The sequence below is a fragment of the Callithrix jacchus genome, chromosome 2 (genome assembly GCF_049354715.1).
Source record: "Callithrix jacchus isolate 240 chromosome 2, calJac240_pri, whole genome shotgun sequence".
Classification (NCBI taxonomy): Eukaryota; Metazoa; Chordata; class Mammalia; order Primates; family Cebidae; genus Callithrix; species Callithrix jacchus.
Window position 1 is genome coordinate 7,852,808 of NC_133503.1, and position 22,122 is coordinate 7,874,929.

Sequence of the window (22,122 nt, forward strand, 5' to 3'; positions counted from 1 at the left end):
TAATGAGCACAACTGTGGAAATTAATACCTGAGAAAGGGGATTCCCCAGAGAACTGGAGAGCAGAGCTGAGAATATAAGGATGTTATGATCTTCACATGATAGAAAAACTATTGATAAAATGGCACATTACCCCAGGAGATAGATACTTCTGTGTTAAATGGGCATGAAAATGAACATCTATATTTTGCATAACCTGATAGATAATACAAACTTAGCTGGAAGTGCACATATTCACGTCTAGCGCTCTGCCTCATATCCTCTTTGTCAGAGCCCACTGCTGGCCTTCTCTGGTTCTTAGGGGTCAGAGCTAGGAAATGGGTAATAAGAGGAGAGAAAGAATTCAACTCAGAGTTGGTTGGGGAATGTTTACATCAAAGGCTGAGAGAAATGAAGGGCAAGCCCGCAGTCATCAGCCAGAAGCAAGGTTGAAGACAGGGCTACAAGTCAAGAAGTTGGTGTCCGGGCACAGTGGCTCACACCTATAACCCCAGCACTTTGGGAGGCCGAGGCGGGTGGATCACGAGGTCAAGCGATCAAGACCATCCTGGTCAACATGGTGAAACCCCATCTCTACTAAAAATACAAAAATTAGCTGGGCATGGTGGCGTGTGCCTTTATCCCAGCTACTCAGGAGGCTGAGGCAGGAGAATCGCCTGAACCCAGGAGGTGGAGGTTGCAGGGAGCCAAGATCGTGCCATTGCACTCCAGCCTGGGTAACGAGAGAAAAACTCCATCTCAAAAAAAAAAAAAAGAGAAGTTGGGAGTGCAGCTGGGCACTAAGAAGGTTTGGAAATACGCATATCTGGAAAAAAAAAGAAAGAAAGAAAAGGCACAATCCTTGCAGTAGCCATGAATAGCTTTGCAGCTCTGGGGACTCAGCTTGGTCACTAGGTAAGAACTGTGATGCATGAACCTCTCCAGTTAGTTCAAAGGGCTGGAGACAGGGTGGATGGTTTTCTTCAGATTCAAACAAACTTAATTTATTTTTTTTAGATAGAGTCTGACTCTGTCGCCCAGGCTGAAGTGAAAGGGCACAGTCTTGGCTCACCGCAACTTGTACCTCCCGGGTTCAAGCGATTCTCCTGCCTCAGCCTCCTGAGTAGCTGAGATAACAGGCGCATACCACCACACTGCCTAATTGTTGTATTTTTAGTAGAGACGGGGTTGCACCATGTTGGTCAGGCTAGTCTCGAACTCCTGACCTTGTGATCCACCTGCCTCAGCCTCCCAAAGTCCTGGGATTAGAGGCCTGAGCCACCACACCCAGCCCAAATGTAATTTTTTTAAAAAAGTTTTAAACACTCATACTAGGTCAAAATGGAATGTGGTCAGTCCTCACAAGGGTAGAGTGACTGTGGAGAACGAAAGTTGATTTGTATGATATTTTGATTGCTGGGTATTTTTTAGAAAAATGTTTATTTTTGATGACTCATTCTCTTGGTAATACCAAAATTATGAAATTGTGAAAGTCCTGTTGAGTCTGCTTGAAGGGTTTAAGGTTATTTATGATTTGTTTATTAACTGGTAGTGAAACTCAGTCATTTAGCCATGTGGGCACTTAACTAAATGCTTTTCACTTTTAACAGAAGAGGTTGGGTGACTAATGGTCTTAGGCCCTATATTTAAGTGGATCTGAAGCTCAGGAAGATGAAGGCATTGGAAAAGTCAATCTAAGAAGCCTCAGACCAAGTTTGCTATTATTAATGAATTATTGCATCCTAACAATAGAAATTATTATAAAAATAGAAAACTCCCTCATAAAAGGGATTCTTTTTTGAGACGGAGTTTCGCTCTTGTTACCCAGGCTGGAGTGCAATGGTGCGATCTCGGCTCACCGCAACCTCCGCCTCCTGGGTTCAGGCAATTCTCCTGCCTCAGCCTCCTGAGTAGCTGGGATTACAGGCAGGTACCACCATGCCCAGCTAATTTTTTGTGTTTTTAGTAGAGATGGGGTTTCACCATGTTGACCAGGATGGCCTTGATATCTTGACCTCATGATCTACCCACCTCGGCCTCCCAAAGTGCTGGGATTACAGGCTTGAGCCACCGCGACCGGCCCATAAAAGGGATTCTTAAGATAACAAGGTGCTGTGTCATCTGTGGAGAGGAGAAAAATTGGACATAAGGTCACTTTGTCATTGAGTAGGTGTGCAGCTTTGGTTAAGTTAGTTAACCTCAGTGAACATAAGTACTATTCTAAGAAAGATAATTCAGTAACTAAAGAGTAGTTTTGAGAATTAAAAAAAAATTTAAGGAGCTATATTATCTTTGTCCAATTTGTGTTGCAATAACAGACTGCGTGAAGCTGGGTAATTGACGAGAAAAAATGAGGTTTATTTGGATCATGATTCTAGTGGCTGAAAAGGCTAAGGTTGGGCAGCTGCACCTGGCGAGGGCCTCATGCTGCTTCAGCTCATGGCAGAAGGTAGAAGGGGAGTGGGCCTATGTGAAGAGTTCACATGGTGAAAGCAGAAGCAGGAGAGAGACTGAAGAAGCCAGATTCTTTTTAACAACTCGCAGGAACCAGTCTGTCATCTACAGTGAAAACACTCTCACCCTAGGGGGAGAGCATCTCCCACTGGGCTGCACTTTCCAATGCTACCACATTGGAAATCAAATATCAATGTGAATTTCGATGGAGGCAAACCACATCCAAACCCTAGCACACATCTTGCAAAGATTGCAGTATAATGCCTAGAACGTAGTGAATTCATATTAAATGGTGTTAGTTCTGGTGGCAGGATTGATAACCTTGAAACCCAGTGGCAGGGTTTAAACAAGCTGTTATTTCTTTATGTTTCCCACTGAAATGAAGGACCCCAGAAAACAGAGTTAGTGTCAGACTCCTCCATAAAGAATTGGCTTCAGCAAGGCCACATCTTCAAATCAGCATCCTCTTGTGCCCAGGTCACAGACATACTGGGATCTATTCCGAACTCCATAAGCTGCTTCAGCACATCGTGGGTGAGAAGGATGTGCTGGGAAGGTAGGATAGTGCTGGCAGCAAGAGTGAGCTCAGCCCAATGGTCACAAGCCAAATCTAATGGTAGAGGTGGTAGAGGGTGGTGTGCAGATCTCAGACACTTGGCCTTTGAGAAAACAGGGAGGTGTGTAACAGAAGAGCACCACACAGGAAGCAGCTGTAGCAGCTTTTATTGCCAGGGAACCTTCTACCCCTGGTGGCTTTGGCTTGAGCATCTCTGTTGCTTGACAACACGTTGTTTTTCCTGGAAGGAGAAGCCTGGTGGACCTGAGTATATACCGGCAGTGTATGACTCTAGTATGGGACTTGGCCCTGTAGCACCTTCATCTGAGTGGCTGCAGAGAAGGAACTGGAGCCTTTATGAGCCCAATTTTGTTGGCGAGAGAGGGAAGCAATGCTTTAGGAGGAGATAGATGAAAATGCCAGCACGCCTATGGTATTTTGGCTGACCAGAGAGGATAACATGCCTCCTCCAATTTTATTCCTAGAACATTCATCAGGAATGAAACGATTAGGGGGCCAAGGTGATCAAGGCCTTGCAAATGAGTAATTGAAGTTTTTACTCATTACCCACCCAGAGCACACCAAGGAGCATTCCAAGCACCCATGAGTCAATTAATGCAACAAAATCAGGAGGGAGTCTTGCAAGAACTGACAGAGTTGGCAGCACTGGGTTATTTTTTATTTTCAGTCCTACGGTACAGGATTACTTCTGCCTATAAATGTAATTAAAACCTATCTACATAGTTAGAAATTGCTTAACTATGCACAAAGAATATTTATGTGAATTGACAACTCAGATAAGACTTCTCTTTCTTAAAATAAACTTCAGCTTCTGGCCAGGATGAATAATCATAAAACCTAGATTATTAAAATTAATTAGGTATTGCCATTCTATTGCACATCATATTTAGGACTATACCATGAATACTCTTTATTAAAGGGTCAAATGTTTGCTCCATGCTGGCATTTTGGTGCATTACAAATTTTCTGGGACATTTTCATCTTTACATATTTTGTCTGATAAATACATTCATTTTTTTACTTTTTAAGTTTTTTAGAGACAGGGTCTCACTCTGTCACCCAAGATGGAGTAAAGTGGCAGGATCATAGCTCAGTGTGCTCTTGACCTCCTGGACTCCAGCAATCCTCTCACCTCAGCCTCCTGAGTAGCTGGGATTACAGGTGTACACTACCACACCCAGCTAATTTTTGTTTTTTGTAGAGATAGAGTCTTGCTATGTCGTCCAGGGTGGTCTTGAACTCATGACCTCAAGTGACCCTCCTACCTCAGCTTCCCAAAATGCTGAGATTACAGGCATGAGCCACAATGCCCATTTTAAAATAGCTTTCTCGATCTATAATGGACATTCAATAAATTACACACCATTAAATGTAGAATTTGATGGGCGTTGCTGCTCATAAAGCCATATCTGAATCAAGATAATGAACATGTCCATAACCTTCAACAGGTTAATTTTGCTCTTTTATAATCCATTCCTCATGTCCCTCTGTTCATCCCCTCCCTGAAAACTGCTTATCTGCTTTCTGTCAGTATAGATTAGTTCACATTTTCTAGAGTATTATGCAAATGAGAGCATTTAACCCTTACTCTTGTTTTGTCTATTATCATTCACCCAGAATAATAGTTTTGAGATGCATGCATTATGTTGCCTTTATCAATAGTTTACTCCTTTTCATTTTTGTATAATACTCCATTATAAGGATATATATATGTATATCACTCTGTTTCTCCATTCACCTATCAATGGCCATCTGGCCTGCTTTCAGTATTGATTAATACAACCATGGAAGCTTTCTTTTAATTAGTTTTAACATGGTATATATATATATATTTTTTTTTTTTTTTTTTTTTTCTTTAAATCTGTGTCTTTATACTTAACTAAGTCTCTTACAGGCAACTTACAATTGGGTCTTGCTTCCTTCCCTGAGAGTCTAATAATCGTTATCTTTTAATTGTGATATTTAAACCATTTACATTTAATATGATCATTGATATGATTTGGTTTAAATCCATCACCTCATCTTTTGTTTTATATTTTTCTATCTGTTCAGTGTATTATTTTTCTTTTACTGCTTCTTTGGGATCAACAGTAGTTTTTAGTCCTTTTTAAATCTTCTTTGCTGTATCATTCATTATCTATAATTCTTTGTTTTGTTATTTTAGTAGTTGCTTTATGATTTGCAGTATGCAACTTTTAACACATCACAAGTCTACCTTCAAGTGATACCACATTATTTCATGTATAGTAAGAACCTTAGAATACTGTGCTTACATTGTTTCCCTTTTAGCCTTTGTACTATTGTTACTATTCATTTTGCTTTTACATATGTCACAAGTGCCGTATTATAATATTATTAATTTCATTTAAGTCATATTTTAAAGTGATTTAAATAACAGGCAAATAATGTTATATATCTACCTATGTAGTTATCATCCCAATATTCTTGACTCCTTTGCAGAAATTCCTATTTCTTCCTGGTATAATTTTTCTTCTGTTTGAAGAAATTTATTTTAACATTTCTTATAGTGTGGGCCTGCTGATGCTTTCTTTCAGATTTTGTATGTCTGAGAAAATCTTATTTCACTTTTTTTTTTTTTTTGAGATGGAGTTTTGCTCTTGTTGCCCAGGCTGAAGTGCAGTGGCACGATCTCAACTCACTGAACCTCTGCCTCCTGGGTTCAAGTGATTCTCCTACCTCAGCCTCCCTAGTATCTGGGATTCCAGGTGTCTACCACCATGCCCAGCTGATATTTTTGTGTTTTTAGTAGAGACAGGGTTTTGTCATATTGTTCAGGCTGGTCTTGAACTCCTGACCTCAGATGATCCACCCACCTCAGCCTCCCAAAATGCTGGGATAACAGGTGTGAGCCACCACACCCAGCGTCACTTTTGGGTTTAGAAGCTATTTCCTCTGGATGTAGAGTTCTAGTTTTTTTCTCATTTCTCAGTAATTGTGTGATATTGTGTCTTGAAAACTTGTTTTTTAAATATATATATATATTTTTGTTTGTTTGTTTGTTTGTTTTGTTGTTGTTTCAGGCAGAAAAGCTAATACTGCCTGTTATTTAATTTTGATTAGAATTGGAAGTCCATGTCCACTCATTTTTGTCAAATACTGTTTTTGATTTGGAAACATTTGGTTAGGTAAGTAGATGTGTTTTTATTAAATATCTTGAATAATGACTTTCGTAGCACCGTAAGTGGAGTTCAGTGATCCTTTTTCAATGAAATTGGCATCATTATGTGTAGCAGAAGCTTGGGGTCTTTTTGGCCTGGATGTATCAATGAGAAGCTACTTGAAAGTGGAGAGCACTAGGAAAGGTGACTGACAGGAGACATTAGAGAATCTGGGCTTCTTTTATCCTGGATTTCTTTGATTCCCTGAAACACTGGGTCTGGAATGATTTTCTGCCAGCTAAGTATTAGATGATTCGAACAGCTTCCAGGGAGGAACATAAAAAGGATTAGAATTAGATAGGAAAGCCAAAGAAAACATAATTCAAGTCTGTAAAATCCTCATGGATATGAAAAGAGCTGCTGATGTTGTCCACCAGATCCTGCAATAGTAGAATTATTCCGCATTCTCCCTCCCTTTCTAATATAAATTCTGTAGGATAAAGGGTTAGGACAAGCACGAAGAGGTTTGGTTTTATATTTCCCCCAGTACAGAGTTTACATTTTTTTGAGTAAATGAGTGGGTGAAAAGATGGCTGGGGTAGGCATGATAACACAGATCAAAAATATGAACTTGTCTATGGAATGTCTAGTGCAGTTAGGGGTGATTTTATATACTGGATTCTGAGCTGGACTTCCACTGATGAGATCTGATGAGATAGTCCTGATCTAAAAATAGATCATTTGAGCCTGTGGATGCTTTTGTAAGCCATCACAAATCTTTGTGGCCAATCCGTGTCAATGGGAGACAAATTAATCTGTGAACACTTTCAGTTTCCGTGACTAGATTCAACCAGGTAACAGAAATTTAGGAAATGCAAGTGTCTCTCCTGGGAAGGTGACAGTACCAACCCTCTTACTCACGTGGCTTAAAATCAGGCAACATCACCCAGTAATGTAATTGCTAAACACAAAGGCATAGCTATTCTTTCTGCTGGTGCTTTCAACTCCTCATCCTACTTCTTGGGAAATAAGAAACATGACAGCAGGAATGCATTCGCATTAGGTGAAGCTGATAGCAAGAGGATATTTTGTGTCAACGCTACTAGTTCCAGCTCAGTGGAGATCGAGTCTCACTATCTTTGGATTCTTTTCCATAGTTCATTAATTTGTAATCGGTTATGGCTCGTATCAAAAAGAGCTTCTCTGAGATGCTCTATGTAGAACAAACCCATAAACCAAACACAATGGAATGTTGCTACTCTTTTCTTTCCCTGTCCCTCATCTCCATAAAACTCCTTGGCTTGAACAAGGGGTGAGATATATAGTATCAAGGCCAGTGAAAATTGTCTGGGAACACTTTTAGCCAATATTATGAAAAAAACAAAACAAAAGCTTAGGACTGGAGAACTATGTCCCATCCATTGCAATCTGTTATGTCAGAGTGAAAGTTCACGAATATTTTGTCAATAAGACCTTTTACTATGTGTGAATAGTCACCACAGAGACAGGCATCAGGATACATTTGGTTGTAAACTATAGTTACATATACATAAATAGAAAAGGTATGGAACGTAGTATTTCCAAATCTGATACAGCCTCTCTCATTAACATTTCTACGTCAAATACAACCCATGGGCCTCCAAAAACAAGGAGTTTCTATGCAAATTACTTGCATAAAGCAAAGCCCCGAGAGAATGATTAAACTACTTAAAAGAAAAACAACTTTTTAAAAAAGCTTTGCGGAAGTATCGTTTCTTTAAAAAAAAAAAAAAAAGTCACGCTTATCACAAATGTCTTATTATCTAAAAGTGTGTTGCCCACGGGTTTTAGGCAATGTTTTGTTAACCTAGTTTTAATTATTCCATGCATTTGAAATAAACAAAATTACATGTATTTAAGAACATTGTATAATCCATAATTCCGGAATAATGGTTTTACTGATTGTGTTTTGACATTACAGTGTATTGAGAGATGCTATGAGAAATAGCTTTGTTACTATCAGGATTTTGTTAAAAGCAGCATTCATTCATTTCTCATTGATGCTTATTTTAGAATGAATTAATGGCAAAAATTTAGTTCCTATAAAGGAAAGCTCCTTATGGACTCTGGAAGGTATATAACCAGCATGTTTTCTTTTTTTGCTCCGGTCACAAGCAATCTGAGAGCTAATTTCACAGTTAAATTATATGTTTAAGCAGTCTCTGCAGATGGTCCTTACGCATTCTAAAGTTTGAGACAACATGACTCTATAAGGAAGGAAAAAGGAAGAAAAAGAGACAGGGAGAAAGAAAGAAAAGAAAAAAAAAAGAAAGACACCAGAGAGACGTCTTTATCCCAGAAAGCATGTGAGTGTGCAGTGGGATAAGAGGTCCTAGAATAAAACCTACATTTTTGGCACCATGATCATGGACTTTCCAGCCTCCAAAACTGTCAGAAAGAAACTTCTGCTTCTTATACATTTCCCAGCCTGTGGCATTTTGTTATGGCACTCCAAGCAGACGAATACATGACAGTGCCATGCTGAACAATATCAAGCTATGTGTTAGGGTATGAAGATTTTATCTTTAGTTCAATTATTGTCTTACTATTTAACCTTACATCCACTTTTCCACCTCATTCACCTCAGCGATTTGAAGGTATCTGAATTTGAAAATTACTTTAATGAGCTTTATTTCTTTCTGGATTATAAATTATTCAGGGTTGGAAGAGAACTTAATGATTATCCAATAAATCATCTTGTTTTTAAAATGAGAAAAATGCAAGCAAAATGAGTTAATTGCTCATAGGACCAAGATCAGACCCCAGATCCCTGAAAGAATCCTGGATTTTTTTTTTTTCTCATTCCCAACATGTAGTACCAGCTCCAAGTTGCTGGTTTACAAGCCAGCTGGCTAGAACGTAAACTAGTACCACCACTATGAAAAACAGTGTGGAGATTCCTTAAAGAACTAAAAGTAGAACCACCAAGTGATCTAGCAATCCCACTACTAGTTATCTGTCCAGAGGAAAATAAGTCATTATATGAAAAAGACACTTGCACGCTCACATTGATAGCAGCACAGTTCACAATAGCAAAAATGCCCATCGATCAACAAGTGGATGGAGAAACCGTGGAGTATATATATATGATGAAATACTGTTCGGTCCTAAGTAGGAATGAATTAACGGCATTTACAGCAACCTGGGTGGAATTGGAGATTATTAGTCTAAGTGAAGTAACTCAGGAATAGAAAACCAAATATTGCATGTTCTCATTCATAAGTGGGAGCTAAGCTATGAGGATGCAAAGCTTCCATTGTATATAAGAATGATACAGTGGACTTTGGGGACTCAGGTGGAAAGGGTGGGAAGAGGATGAGGGATAAAAGACTACAAATTGGGTTCAGTATATACTGCTCGGGTGACAGGTGCACCAGAACCTCACAAGTCACCACTAATGAGCTTACCAAACACCACCTGTTCCACAATAACCCATGGAAATAAAACATTTAAATAAAAAAGAATACAGCAATATTCAACTCTGTTTTGTTATTCAGTGTCGGTTACCTTATATTAAAAGCTAGCCACAAAGGAATTGCACTGTGGGTTTACATTTTAAAAAGACACAGAAAGTTAAATAGACAAGTCTTCAAATTTGGACCTAGGGGCTGGGCGTGGTGGTTCTCTCCTGTAATCCCAGCACTTTGAGAGGCCAAGGCAGGAGGAGTGCTTAAGCCCAGGAGTTCCAGACTAGCCTGGGCAATGACGCAGTGAGACCCTGTCTCTTTAAAAGGAAAAATTGGATCTGGCAAACTTTGCAGTTCTCAAACAGCTGTGTGACCAGAGCAGGTACCTAACTTTTATGAAGCCTGATTTCTTGTCTCTAATAGAGAGGAAGTGATACCTGAATTGCAAGCTGCATTTCTTAGCCATTCTCTTTCTTTGCCATTGGTGCGGCATTGAAGGCTGCTACCTGACTGGCCTTGGAAGAAATAAAAGAGCATCAGAGATGGACTTGCTGATGACTGCAGCAGGAGCACGTGGGCAGTGGGGAATAACTGCAGGAAGCAAGGAGGGAAGGGAATTAAAGTCAGACCGGGGAGCCTCTATATGAGATGAACTTACATGATACCTGAAGGTCAGAGTCTTACATGGAAAAGGAACAGGAGCAGAAAAACGAATTTCTCTTAAGCGATGGGGCTCTGAGTGTGATTCATGAGGGAGACCAGATGGAGGGTTATTTGATAAGCTGACTGCATGGTGCTTTGGACCGGGGATGGGAAGATTCTGCAAAAGTGCGTGACCCATGCAGCGAGATGGAGGTCAGAAGCAGAGTGCGAGAGTCACTGGTGAATTTTTACTAATTTATGAACATTCAGGTCGTGTGCAAAATTTAAGATTCTCAAATTTGGTCTAAAGCAAATGAATCTGTTATCTTGAGCAGAGTCACAGTTTCCCAGGAGAGAATGTAATGCTCACATTGTTATTTTCTTTTATATTTTGTTTGCTAGAATGATCTTTTAATTTTTGAAATTTAAATTTTAATGAACATATCAAATGTACACATAAAAATATTGGAGAGTTCAAAAGGTCTTTAATGACAAACAGGCTTCTCCTTCAATAGAAATGACAACTTTTCACTCCTGTGTTTTGTTTCTCTTCCAGATAATACACTAATACCAATCTTTTCTGATTTATCAGTTTAAAAGATTATATACAGACTCTCTGATATAGAAGAGAAAAATGTTGGTCCCTTACCTCCAAGGTCCATGCCTTTGCTTTCTATAGAACACAAGAGCAAAACAGCACTCCCTGGAGTAGATCCATGCTGTGGATCTACTTCAATCCTACTTTTTTTTTTTTCAAGATAGAGCCTTACTCTGTTGCCCAGGTTGTAGTGCAGTGGCATGATCTCAGCTCACTGCAACCTCCATCTCCCGGGTTCAAGTGATTCTCCTGCCTCAGCCTCTTGAGAAGCTGGGATTACAGGTGCCTGTCACCAAGACTGACTAATTTTTGTATTTTTAGTAGAGATGGGGTTTCACCATGTTGACCAGGCTGCTTTCGACCTGCTGACCTCAGGTAATCCACCCGCCTCAGCCTCCCAAACTGCTGGGATTACAGACATGAGCCACCGTGCACGGGCACTACTTTTTGATATTTATATTTTGTAGTTATATTCATGCCTACCCCTTAAAATTTTAAATAACATATTTAGACATTTGTTTCTTATTGCCTCAACTTTGGTGGCGTGCTGACTCCGGCCCATCCAAGTTGAGGCTTTTAGCAATCACAACCCTTTCTCTTTCTCTTTTCTTCTTTCATCCTTCGCTCTGTTCTCCAGCTTCTTCTAAGCCATAGCATCACTTTTCTTACACTAGCAAGACGGAAGACACAAAGGTGGTGTGTCTCATAACCAGAAGGAAAACTTCTTTACTTTTCTCATAGGCTAATTCTAAATCTAAAACCAAACCTCTCCAAAACAAAAGACAGCAGCAAGAGGAAAAACATTCACTCATCATGACTGTGTCAGTTTTTCAGATTGCCGAGCCACGTAGTAATCCAGGATCACATCTCATTTCGAAGGCGAAACGCCGCCCGAGAATGAATGTTCTTAGCATGCATGTCAAATTGATTTCTCTCTCTTGTAAACACTATTCGTGGTTCAGAAACATTCCTGTTTTACTTGGCTTTATATTTACTCCTGAGTTCTTATTCTGATTTTTCCCCCAACTTGAAGGTCCTACCTTCCTTTTCTCCTTCCTTCTTTTCTTCCTGCCTTTTCTTGTTAGTAAAATGCTATTATGTCTTTCTCTTCTTTCTTTCTTTACTTGTTAGGAAAATACTGTTATGGCTTTGCCATATCACCAAAATTATCCAGTCTGTCTATAATTCTAGCTATTGGGGTGCATCTAGTTTATTTATTTATTTTTAAGATGGAGTCTCGCTCTTGTGGCCCAGGCTGGAGTGCAGTGGCGCGATCTCTGCTCACCACAACCTCCACCGTCTGGATTCAAGTGATTCTCCTGCCCCAGCCTCCTGAGTAGCTGGGATTACAGGCACACACCACCATGTTCAGCTAATTTTGTCTTTTTACCAGAGACAGCGTTTCTCCATGTTGGTCAGGCTGGTCTTGAACTCCCAACCTCAGGTGATCCACCCACCTTGGCCTCCCAAAGTGCTGGGATTACAGGCGTGAGTCACCGCCCCTTGCCACATCTAGTTTCTTTACTGGAAAAAACCTTCCTGGAAATGCCCAAAGTCTTTTCTCCATTCCAGTCTACCTGCTGCCTGGCTTTCATCTTGGAACTTTACTAGTTTCTCTTCTACAAGAACCAAGCATAGAGGGAAGGCCTAAGTGTCGTATCTGTTTGGAGAACAAGTACATGTTCAATTCAGTTCTTTGCTTAGGCTCCCCCTCTCACTGCCAACCTCTCTTCTCCCGGACCTCTAGTCTAGGGTGTGTCCTGGGCTCTTCCCAGGAGACCAATTCCCACACGATGCCATTTCTTCTTTAGCATGTTCTGGGCTGGGGAGTTTTCTGTTGTATCTATCCAGTTCCTTCTTTCATCTGATTTTCATCTTCTTGCAATGTCTTGAGACCCCCTCAACCACTAACCACAGCCCCCCACATCCATGCCCCTTCTTTCTGGTTGCAATGAGCTGAGATTCTTGTTTTCTCCTTTCTGTGAAGTACAGGATCTTGCTATGATACCCAGGCAGCTCTCTGACTCCTGAGCTCATGCGATCTTCCCACTTCTGCCTCCCTAAGAGTTGTGTATATACATTATTTTAGTTTTATTTGGATTTCTCTGGGATCTCTGTAGCAGTGTTGGTGGAGATCAGTTCACTTCTACCACAGGGAGAAGGTAGAAGCTGTTGGACGACTTTATGAAGACTTTATTGCATAGATTTGATCAATTATTGTTCATTTACTCTCTTGCTCCTCTCCCCTCCCTAGAGGGTAGGAATGGAACTGATAATTCCAAGCTTCTAAGCATGGCTTGGTCTTTCTAGTGAGCAGTCCTGATCCTAAAGCTCTGCAGAAGCCAACCAAGAGTTGGCTCATTAGAACCAAAAATGCTGTCATCACCCAAGAAATCTGAAGAGATTTAGGAACTCTGGGTAAGATGTTTCTATCACCCTCATCACTCAGGAAGTCACGAGCATTTCGCGACTTCTGTTTGAGGAACCAGGGACAGAGATTACAGCTATGTTTCTTACTATGCCTCAGCACTCACCATGGAATACTAGGTATAGGAGGGGCAGGGAGGTAGGGAGCTTGACTGACAGCTGAGGAGCTGGTTGGGGCCCACTGGTCTCATTGAGTGGGACTTCTCTTGCTATTGCAGTCTTATCTCCAGCCCTCTGGCCAATTTCCTAGTCACTTTGGTGGTGGAGCAGATGGAACATGAAGTGAGTAAAGGCTGGGGAATTCCTCTTGTCATGATCCTTATTATTTGTTCTGTCTTCAGAGTTCCCATTCCACGGACAATGGGAAACTGGTGAATAATAAAAATCATGCCTCCTTTTTGGAAATACAGTTACATATTTGTGTTAATTAAATGTCACTCAGATACACTTGAAAAAGTGGGTGGCTTGGTGGCTTTGCATAACAATGAGTAGAGCATGAGTTTACAAATTTTTTCTCACCAGTCACAAATGTAAATGTGTATGAAGAGTATCCTTTTTGTAGGGTGGGTGGATTACTTTGTTTTCACATGGCTACATGGAACTACCTAAGACTGGGTACTTTATAAAGAAAAAAGATTTAATTGACTCACAGTTTTGCATGGCTGGTGAGGCCTCAGGAAATTTACAATCATGGCGGGAGGTGAAGGAGAACCAGGTACCTTCTTCACAAGGTGGCAGGAGGTGGTGGGAGGGTATTGCCAAACACTTTTAAACCATCGGATCTTGTGAGAACTCACTCACGATCAAACAGCATGGGGGAAACCGTCCCCATGATCCAGTCACCTCCTACCAAATCCCTCCCTGGATCCATGGTGATTATAACTGGAAATGAGATTTGGGAGGTGACAGAGAGCTAAACCGTATCAGTGGGGAAGGAAAGGAGTAGGTGGGTTTGCTGGGGCCGCTCTGAGTTCAGAATCCTACAAATAAGAATGGAGATTTATTTCTGATGGAGCAATCAACAGAACCATGAAGATGTCCATGGTGAGAAATGCAGGTGTCTCATTTGGTGGTTTGTGTGGTTCCCATACATGGCCATGTTAGGAGCATATAAACAGGTCAACAGAGAGTACTAAGTCCAAGTTCTTTGAGTCATTTATTGGGTTTTCTTCTTCTTGCATCCCTGCTTCTGTACCTGGTATTCCATGGTGAACACCGTAGCACAATGAGAAACATAGACATGGTCTCTGTCCCCCAGCTCCTGGCACAGAACTCCCAAAACCCTTGCAATTATCCAAGTGATGGGGGTGAGAGAAGCAACTTACCCAGAGCTCCTACATCCCTTCACATTTCCTGGGTGATGACAGCATGTTTGATTCTAATAAGGCAACTCTTGGTGGGCTCCTGGAGAACTTCAAGGTGGGGGCTGGCCACTGGGGAAAGACCAGCCCATGATTAGAAGCTTGGAACTTTCAGCTCTGCTTCTATCTTCTAGGGAACGGAGGGGGGCTAGAGATTAAGTTAATAATAATTGATCAAACCTATGTAATGAAGCCCCCATAAAGTCTCTGAAGTATGAGATCCAGAGAACTTCTGAGCTGATGAACGGCTCTGTGTGCTTGGAGGCTGTTGCATCCCAACTGCATGGGAATAGAAGCTCCTGTTCCCAGAACCCTTCTGGACCTTGCCCTACGTATCTGTTCATCTGCCTGTTCATTTTTACGTTTTACACTGCTGGTAGGAATGTAAACTAGTACAACCGCTGTGGAAAACAGTATGGAGATTCCTTGAAGAACTAGAAGCAGAACTACAATTTGTTCCAACAATCTCACTACTGGGTGTCTATCCAAAGGAGGAGTCATTACGTGAATAAAATACTTGCACATGCATGTTTATAACAGCATAATTCACAATTGCAAAAATATGGAACCCACCTAAATGCCCATCCATCAATGAGTGAATAAAGGAAATGTAGTATACATACACCACGGATTACTACTCAGTCATGATGTGCAATGAAATAACGACATTCACAGAAACCTAAATGGAATTGGAGACTATCGTTCATTGAGTGAAGTAACTCAGGAAGGAAAAACCAAATAACCAAATACCGTATGTTCTCACTGATAGGTGAGAGGAAAGCTGTGAGGACACAGAGGCATGAGAATGATGTAATGGACTTCGGGGGTTCAGGGGGAGGGCGGGAGGGGGTGAAGGATACAAGAGTTACATATCAGGTACAGTGTACACATTGGCTCACTACTCAGTTGATGGGGGCATCAAAGTCTCAGAAGTCACCACTGAAGAATTTATCCATTGCAGCCATAAAAAAGAACGGGTTAATGTCCTTTGCAGGGACATGGATGAACCTGGAAGCTGTCATTCTCAGCAAACTAACACAGGAACAGAAAATCAAACACCACATGCTCTCACTCATAAGTGGGAGTTGAACAGTGAGAGCACACGACACGGAGGGGAACATCAGACACGGGGGGCCTGTCAGGAGGTAGGGGGCAAAGGAAGGGAGAGCATTAGGACAAATACCTAATGCATGTGGGGCTTAAAACCTAGATGATGGGTTGGTCGGTGCCACAAGCCACCACGACAGCACAGGTATACCTACGTAACAGGTCTGCACGTTCCGCACATGTATCCCAGAACTTAAACAATTTATCCATGTAACCAGAAACCACCTGCTCTCTAAAGCAACTGAAATAAAATAATGAAATAAATCTTTTATCATAAATCAACAAATGCAGTAAACACATGTGAACCACCAAACTGGTATCCACAGGGTTGGAAATAGGTGCTTGGTGCCACAAGGAAAAAGTCAGCACTGAGACAAAGGATCTTCCAGCAACGCAATTTGTACTTCCTGGGCTGTGGGAAGGGCACCCTTGCTAGCTATTGTGCCATGAGATTACAATGAACAAAGGAAAACACAAATTTATTCCTTATGCATTTGGGGTCGTCCTTACTGCTGTATCTGATCTCCGTTGGTTGGAGCCAGACCTCACAATCTAAACTAAAACCCGACTGGCTAACAACTTAAAACTTTTCTATTAAACTTTTCTACCTTAAAACAGGTAAAAGCAATGGAGAGAGCGGGGACATGCCCGTGAGCAGGTCCAGCACAGACATCTTGGTTAAAGTACAAGGATGTAGAATGTACTACGTGCCTGTATGCATGGCGTGTCTCACACCTACATAGGATAGGGCTTAACAAAGTTATCAGCTCACTTAAAGAAGAAAGGGGACTTTAAAAAGGAATTTTTCTGCTTCCCATACACAGAGAACTGGAGAATTGCTGGATGTGGAAAACTCACACACGTTTGGTGTCAGAAGTGTGGAGCGGAGGTTCAGCACAGACTCACCGTGACAACTTGCAGCAAGGTACTTAACTCTTCTGTGCCTCAGTTGCATCATCTGTAAGGTGGGACAAGACTCTGCATCTCACAGGGCTGTGATGAGGTTCACCCAAATTAATACCTGTTAAGCCCTTAGATACTGATAGTACTGTAAGGAGACAGGGAGGGTCTCCAGGGACTTCAGTCAACCTGAGCAATCAGCCTGTTTCACAGCCTCCTGCACTCCTAAACTCTGTGTAGAATGCAGTGACCTGGTTGGTTAGAACCAGCTCTTGGGCCCAGCGCGGTGGCTCTTGCCGGTAATCCCTTTGGGAGGCTGAGGTGGGCGGATCACTTGAGGTCCGGAGTTTGAGACCAGCCTGGCCAACATGGCCAGACCCTATCTCAACTAAAAATACAAAAATCAGCTGGGTGTCGTGGTGCACGCATGTAATTCCAGCTACTTGGGAGGCTGAGGCAGGAGGAACCCAAGAGATGGAAGTTGCAGTGAGCCGCTGCACTTCAGCCTGGGTAATACAGTGAGACTGTATCTCAGAAACACAGCAGCAGCAGCAGCAACAACAACAAAACAGCTCTGACAGACCCCAGCAACTTAGACATAAACCTGAGTGAACGTTCCCTGTGACCATGCTGAAGTCTTCACCCCGGGAGGTGTCATAGCTCTGCTGCCATCACATGCGACCTATGTGCTGGCATGACGGATTTCGCACCTGCACCATTGGGACCCCTCCTCTGCTTGTGATGACGAACACTCCACCCTCCATCACCCCATAAAACCCTCCTGTCAGTTTCCCTTGGGAGACACTGCTTTGGAGAACACTCCCAGTGTCCTTTTTTGTCACAAGTGATAAAACTCCTATTGATCAAACCTGTGTTTTCCTGGAGAGCTGTTTGTTACTGGCCAGGCAAACAAACCCTGTTTTTTTTTTTTTTTTTTTTGAGATAGAATCTCACTCTATCACCCGGGCTGGAGTGCAGTGGCCTGATCTCAGCCTACTGCAGCCTCCACCTCCTGGGTTCAAGCGATTCTCCTGCCTCAGCCTCCCGAATAGCTGGGTCTACAGGTGCATGCCACCACACCCAACTAATTTTCTGTATTTCTAGTAGAGATGGAGTTTCACCATGATAGCCAGGCTGGTCTTCATCTCCTGACCTTGTGATTCACCCACCTCGGCCTCCCATAGTGTTGGGATTACAGGCGTGAGCCCACAAACCCTGTTGTTTTCTGTATTTTGAGACAGAGTTTTGCTCTTGTTACCCAGGCTGGAGTGCAATGGCGGGATCTCAGCTCACCGCAACCTCCTCCTCCTGGGTTCAAGCAATTCTCCTGCCTCAGCCTCCCGAGTAACTGGGACTACAGGCATGCGCCACCATGCCCAGCTAATTTTTGTATTTTTAGTAGAGATGGGGTTTCACCTTGTTGACTAGGATGATCTCAATCTCTTGACCTCGTGATCCACCCGCCTCGGCCTCCCAAAGTGCTGGGATTATACAAACCCTGTTTTTTAAGGGGTACAGTGCATGACATGTGGCACTTAATGATGTTAGCCTCCATGCTTAGATTCCAAGCTTCCTTTTTAGAGCTAGAGCTTCAACTCTGACACTTAGAAATACTGGGAAACTCCCTGTAAAGTCACAAAAACTTAACACTTCAAAGCAAGAAAGGAGCTGACATGTATAGTCCCTATACCACATGACAGGGCGTAGAGAGAGGCTTTACCTATGCCAGCTTATTTCCTTCTCACATCGAAGAGGTGAGTTCTACTGCAGCTGTCTCTGATGAGCCGCTCAGGCTTCAGGAAATAAACCAAACCCTCCAGGCCTCATCTTACTGAATGAGGAACACAGAATGTCAAGGGTCTATCCAAGGTCACAGGCACTACTCCCCTATGTATTTAATTTTGCCATCCAGACCAGTGTCCCAGGCCACCCTTTGGAAAATGGATCTATTGAAAGAGAGTGGGGAGCAGGGAGGCCAGTTGGAAGAATGCTGGGGGATGTTCTCAGCTTCAGCATTAAAGGACATCCCAGCCGGGCGTGGTGGCTCATGCCTGTAATCCCAGCACTTCGGGAGGCCAAGACAGGCGGATGACTTGAGGTCAGGTGTTTAAGACCAGCCTGGCCAACATGACAAAACCCTGTTTCTACTAAAAACACAAAAAAATTAGCCGGGTGTGGTGCACGCCTGTAATCCCAGCTACTCAGGAGACTGAGGCAGGAGAATCGCTTTAACCCAGAGGTGGAGGTTGCAGTGAGCCGAGATCATGCCACTGCACTCCAGCCTAGGAGACAGAGCAAGACGCCATCGAAAAAAAAAAAAAAAAAAAAAGGGACATCCCTTTTGCAGATTCCTACTATCCAAGATGCATGTCCTGTCTTCCCCACAGGACTCTGGGGACTAAGTGAAAATCAGATGTTTGTGTGCACAATTCTCTGTGTGTTGTGTGTGTGTGTGTGTGTGTGTGTGTGTGAGAGATGGGTGAAATATTAAATAAGTGGTTTAGCTAAATAAAGGATCTCATTATGTGTGCTATTTTTATTCCTCAAATGTCTGCCTTCTTCTCCCCTCTTGAGGTTCCTACTGAAATCTGACAATCAGGGTTGAACTTCACTGTCAGCTTCCATTAAGCAAATCAAGCAGGAAAAAAAAAAAGAGTGTGAGTCTGGTTTTGGCAGGAAGCTGATTCAGCAGTGATAATCTGCTTGTGCTGGAGGGGGCCAGATACCAAAGGGTTTAATTAGTCAGCCTAGGTGCTGTCTCTGGCCACAGTGCTCCCCTCCCCTTCCCTCCATCCTCTAGCCTCAGAGACGAGTCTTTCCCTCCATCCCTAGCGTCTGAGATAAGTGCCTTTCCCTGCATCCCTGCTTCTGATTCATGGGAATGCCTTGGGAATGACAAGTACCCAAGGCCATGCCCAACAGGCACCAGTTTGACCCTGTCAAGGGCATTTCCTCTGATGTGGATGGATGCACAAACACTGGCTGTCTCCCTCCCTCCATCTCTTGGCTCTCCCAATATGAGCTAGACTTGACATCCTCCTGGGAAAACAAGGCTGCAGTGGAGTCAAAGCCACAGTGATTTCTTTGCTGGAGAACCAATGAGAACTCCTTTCTCTTCCCTGATCTGGTCTCCATCTGACTTCATTAGGCATTCATTCATTCATTCATTCATTCAGAAAAACAATATCATGGCTTGGCATGGTAGCTCACACCTGGAATCTCAGTACTTTAGAAGGCTGGAGTGGGAGGATCACTCGAGGTCAGGAGTTCAAGACCAGTCTGGGCAGCATAGTGAGACCCCATCTCTATGAAAAATAAAATAAATTAGCTGGGCATAGCACTGTGTGCCTGTAGTCCCAGCTACTTGAGAGGCTGAAGTGGGAGGATTGCTTGAGCCCAGGAGATTGAGGCTTCTGTGAGCTATGATCATATCTCTGCACTCTAGCCTGGGCAACAAAGCAAGTCTCTGTCTCTAAAAAAGAAGAGGAAGAGGAAGAAGGAGGAGGAGGAGGAGGAGGAGGAGAAGGAAGCAGGGAGGTGGAGGGAGAGGAGGAGGAGGTGAAGAAAGAGAAGGAGGATGTGGGGGAAGAGAAGAAAGGAATCACCTTGTCATTAAGGTGTGAAGCATTCTGGCCAGATTGTGGGCAAGATTCTGAAACAGGGTCTCTTCTCTTGGTGAGTGTAGGGTCCAGGAGGTACTGAATGCAAAAAGGAGAAAGGGACCCAACACAGGACTTCCGGTCTAGGAAAATTAACTGGGAAGTAAGACCAAATACAGCCAAAGTACAAGACGGGACAGTACTGCAATCAGGTTAAGAGCTCTGGGAGCTTGAGGAGTTCAGAGGAAGATGACCCAGTTCTGAAAAAAATAAAATAACACTTTGAGAAGTGTCCTTGGAACTGGATTTTAAAGGTTGAGTAAGACATAATCAGGAAAAGAGAGGACACTTCTTATCCCTCGGCCCCTCCTGTGACTTCCACCTTTAGGTATCTCAGAGCAGCTTACGCGCCTGAATTTCAGGAGGTCACTGAAATTCTCCAGCTATCACTGATCCCACTGACCTCTTCCCACCTCCTAGCCTGAGCCACTCCTGCCTCTTCAACTGCTCCGAGGTCACAGCTGGAGCAGCTTCCTCTGGGCCTTTTCCGCTCTTCCTGTCCTTGCCAATGCATGGTCTCATGGGACCTGCCTGTAAGGTCTTCTAGGCTGACTGACGGCACAATGGATGCATGGTTACCTCTGTGACCTGCACAGACACTCCGGATAAGGTCCTGGAACTAGAATGTCTGAAGTGACTGGAAGACCACGAACAGGGAAAGAACGACCAACCCCTGCGAGGCCTAATTTTGACTGGAGACATTCTTCCATTGTTCCTTATTTCAGGGAACCTGGATGGTGTCTGCTAAAGGATTTGGACTCTGGATTAACATAGTAACGAATCATGCAGAGAAAAGAGTATAGTCTTGAATAGAATTCCAACTAGGCGACCAGTTGGCTGCTAGCCTCAATTTCCCTGTCTGTCAAATAGGGACAAGAGAACCATCTTATGGTGTGCTCATGAGGACAGGAGAAGCTCACGAGAAGTTTTTTGTTGTTGATGTGTGTGTGTGTGTGTGTGTGTGTGTGTGTGTGTTTCTTTTCTTTTTGAGACAGAGTCTCACTCTGTTGCCCAGGCTGGAGTGCAGTAGCGCATGATCTTGGCTCACTGCAACTTCTGCCTCCTGGGTTCAAGCGATTCTCCTGCCTCAACCTCCTGAGTCGCTGGGATTACAGGCACCTGCCACCAAGCCCAGCTAATTTTTGTATTTTTGGTAGAGACGGGGTTTCACCATGTTGGCCAGGGTGGTCTTGAACTCCTGACCTCAAGTGAGCCTGTCTCAGCCTCCCAAAGTGCCTAGATTACAGGCATGAACCACTGCACGCGGCCATCATGTGAAGTTTTAAGGGAAACAAAATACATGAACTTGCCTGACACAGAGCAGATGAGTGACTAGCAGACACCAGGCTTCAGTGGGGGATGAGCTTAGCTCTCAGTAACCCAATCATGTAGGGGAGAGAAAGAACAAACCCCCCCAATAAATCCCTGTCTGTATTCTGTGAATAACCGCAGAACTTCAGGCACTAATCAGACAAGCCAGGCTCTGTTTGGTCTTTCATCTCAAATAAAAGTCTTCGACACAGGGATATCAGTATCACGTGTCGCTCCTCAGAAGTAAATTCAGCATTTGTGGGTAAATAGAATAGATCACAATGAGTGTCGCTGGGAGGAGGAGGACCCCTCAGCACAGACAACACAGATTAGGTGGTGGAAGTGGGTCACTTGTCTGCACCAGCTGCCTGGGCAGCCTGAGCGTGTGTAGAAAAGGATATTTCTCTTTTCTTTCCCTGCACGAAGCCAGATTTTTGGCTGCCCTGGGCATGTATGCAGAGGGAGACAGGGGTGGGACCGGCCTCAGCACAGCAGCATGCCAGCAAGAACTGGGGACATTTCTACCCTGCCATCCCATCCATCA

At 43.1% G+C, this 22,122-nt stretch overlaps 1 protein-coding gene across 10 annotated transcripts in view; it reads left to right on the forward strand.

Annotated features, from left to right (window-relative positions):
* Positions 1 to 22,122, forward strand: part of LOC108588901 (uncharacterized) — a 903,226-nt gene that overhangs the window by 442,860 nt on the left and 438,244 nt on the right. For 9 of the 10 annotated variants that reach the window (XR_013528665.1, XR_013528668.1, XR_013528671.1 and 6 more), the window contains one exon: positions 16,533 to 16,633. The exons of the other annotated variant lie outside the window; for it this stretch is intronic. The gene's annotated coding sequence lies outside the window, so the exon portion shown is untranslated. The remainder of the gene's footprint in view (positions 1 to 16,532; positions 16,634 to 22,122) is intronic. 10 annotated transcript variants of the gene reach the window in all.